Genomic DNA, 3,642 nt, shown 5'->3' with positions numbered 1-3,642 from the left:
ATTAATTTCAAAATGTCAAGATTATTACCGATTGCAGTGCTTTTTGCTGTAGTTCTGCCTTCGACAGTGGTCTCAGGTGGTCTCCAGTCATTTCTTCATCCTCGCTGTCAAGTAAACTGAAAAAAATAAAAGCGTTCTGGGGTTACATACATATATACATATCATTTGGAGTAGTATAAGATGCAAGTCTAGATCGGACCCAAGAAAGTTAAAATATAATATTTTCACACGTTATACACAGTACTTTGTCAGGGCTACCCAGGCTTCCTTCAGGCCTTAGCCCTAGTGCAGACAGAAATCAAACATTTCAGCCATGCTTATATCCACCTGCCTTAATTACAAGCAGTCACTAATTAAATTAATAAAACAATTAAACAATAAAACAATTACATTGTGGCTGTGCAAAGCAGCCACAAAACCCTAATTTTCCCAGTGCACAGGGCCTCTACTCTGCCACAATATATATAAAAAACAGATGACAAATAATCTAAACAAGGTTAAACTACCCCCATTGAGGAGACTGCAAGACCATATGATGCTTCAATAGAGCTTTTTGATTGACATTCAAGTCATTCTGGACAAAAGAGAGATAATAATGAAAACCATAATGTTCCCATTGCAGCACGGTATTCCAATTCAACTTCAACATGTTATAAATATTTTCAATTTACAATATGTGGTAGATAAGCATTTTATTACTATGCCATACAGTTCATATCCAAATGTATTCTGCTCTAAAGGGTTCTGGTGTCTTTTGGATTATTATTATTATTATTATTATTATTATTATTATTATTATTATTATTATTATTATTATTATTAGACACAAGAAGTAGAAAAAAAGACCAATTTGAGAGAATACATCTGAAATCCCTAAAAAAGGCACATATGCTTTTACATTTTAGAAATCAGGTCATATAAAATTGGAAACTATAATAAGAGGAGATATCCATAATATCCATATGCATAGGAGGTTCACAAAGTGAATTCAACTAAATCATGGGAAATATATATGGAAGAACCACATTTAATACAAAAACATAAATGCAGTATCCACCACTTACACCATACAGGGTTATTTCGGGCAGCCATTTATACTGGACAAATAGCATTTACTGTTTGCCAATCCCATTGATTTCAATAACAAAGACATCGTTATGTTTTGTTTGGATCTCGTTATGTGCCATTCACATAGATTTAAATACAAAAGGCAGCACTTTACTGTAGTAAAAGTTTGACAGATCGATCAATCAGCTGTTTGCACCTCATTACTGAGCGATTACCCCTGTTGTACCTTGGCTATTTAATCCCCGTCAGGATTATAGTTTGAAAAAAAATAGCACTGACTGCAACAACAAGCATGGCTGGAAAAAGAGAAAAGCGATTCGCATCAGCACGAAAATTCAATGTCAATAAAATGTCTCTGTTAGATGCTGTGCACTTGCTAAATCATGCCTGGAACTCTGTCAGTCAGCAAACAATGCAACGTTGCTTAAAAAAAACTGGGGTTTCTGTAGTTGAGGAGGAGAGTGCTGCACTTGTAACACTGCTAATAATACGGAACAGCATCTGGATACGGAGCCGAATTGGGATTTTTTAGAAAACGCTGACAAGGTTTTATCTTTATCAGAGTTCTTCGCTGGAAACAATGTGCAGTAATGTAGCCTACCTGTACTGTACATTTCTGCACTTGCATTACTTTTTTTGCACTTATTTTTTATTACATTCATAGATTTTAATACATTTTTTTTATTTAATAAAGATTTTGAACCGCATACACACTTGTTTGTTTTGATTACTCTGCTGGTGATTGGGGAACATTTTGAATGTCAGGTTATTGTTTAGGAGTTTATACCGTCCATCGCTTACTGCGGGTGAATCACGTTAACACAAACGCGCCCGTTCTAAGCAGTGGCGACTATTTCAAAATCTAATTTGGTATTTCTACTTTTATTTCTAAAAACACATATAGTAAATGGCTATCACACTGTGTTAGACTGTGCACACAACTGCAGTTTGTGTACCATACCAGCAATTTAAGAATAAGCCACAAGGTCAGTATATACTGTACAACAAGAGCACCTACTTAGCAATTATTCCATAACAGTTTTCTTACATTACACTACAAACAGATACAAACAGATTCCAGTGCCAATTATTTGACGTGAGAGGGCATTATGAAACATTTGTTGTTTCTGTTGAAGTGCAAAGGTGTTGCAACAATTGCAGCATAGGTCAACTTCAAACAGAATGAAAAAGCATGGACTGAGGTGAGGATCACTGAAACCGCTATTGACCATCATATATCCTGACACAATAAAGCCCTGTTTGTGCTTTATTTTGGTTCTGCATTAATCATTTATACTCTGGTTACTGGATTTGTGTCCAGTGGTTTGTTTGAGGTCATGACAGTGGTTCTGTAAGGAAGCCAGATTCTTATTCTTACTGGTGACTCGTGTTCTATGTGTCACTTCAAGGGTTTCAGATCAGTAGAATATTCAAGTCATAAAGCTTTCTTTTTGAGGATGAGGAGGTCTGCTTGATTTCACTGAAATTATTCTTGTGCAGTTCTCTTATGCTTCTTCAACAGCACACTGCTAAGGGTGTATAACCCATTTAAACATTAAAAAGAAAAGAAAAAATTCCAACAACAACAAGATTTTGACATGTAAAGCCCACTATTCCTACCAAAACACTACAACTTTGGGTTAAATCAAAACTATGGCGCTGCCATAGCCATAATAAAGCATAGCTTCTTCATGACAGCGCTATAACCTTTGATTTAATTCAGTCTTTCTGGTAAACTTTAAATGTTGACTGATAAAATGACTGCATCTACAAACTGTACCCTGTAGAAGGCAGCTGGACTTCATACTCTGGCATTGCTTTTGGTGGGGAGATGCCTAAGAATTCCAGAACTGACGCAGCAGTTTCTTCACTCCTTTCAGCATCCTGTGTGGAGAGTTACAGTGAACCACACTATGTTAATACCAGCACACTGAACATTAAGACTGTATGAAATGATCATTAAGTGTATTGAAATGTCATCAATGTGCATTATTGATATTTAATTAAGAAAACAAATGATTGCCACTAGGTTAAAAGACATGCTGTAAACCATAAAACCAGTGCCTCGGAAACACGAGTCATATCTTAATGGCAAAGTCTTTGTGGCCCCAGTAACATAACCGCTAACTGATGGTGTAGAATGAGAAGATCAATTCACACGCTTGTGCTTAATCTCTCATTGCATCAAATAACAGCCTTCGTTCAGTGGTTCATTTTAAAGGAAAAGCAGATTATTCGCTTAATGTGTTTGCAAACCAGCAGGGATGCATGGGTTCCACTTTTCAACCACTTGAGAAATCTGTGTACTGTATCTCAACCTAACAAGAAAGTCTAAGAATTGGACAATAGTCAAACACATACAGTCATTTAAGTGTAACTATTTTTTTTTCTGACACTCATGAAGGAAAATTATTACTCTTACACTTTAAAGAGCCCTGCAAACACATTGGTAGCATTTTAAGTTACACGAGAGAGCTGTAATTCACACTTACCTGACAGAATGGCATTTATTCTCACCTGGTATTTCCTATAGGAGCATGCAGCCAATATTTCACTGGCTCTTTGTTCAACTAT

This window comes from Acipenser ruthenus, chromosome 7 (assembly GCF_902713425.1).
Source record: "Acipenser ruthenus chromosome 7, fAciRut3.2 maternal haplotype, whole genome shotgun sequence".
NCBI classification, from domain to species: Eukaryota; Metazoa; Chordata; class Actinopteri; order Acipenseriformes; family Acipenseridae; genus Acipenser; species Acipenser ruthenus.
The sequence above is the reverse complement of the archived record's forward strand: the minus strand, read 5'-3'. Positions refer to the sequence as shown.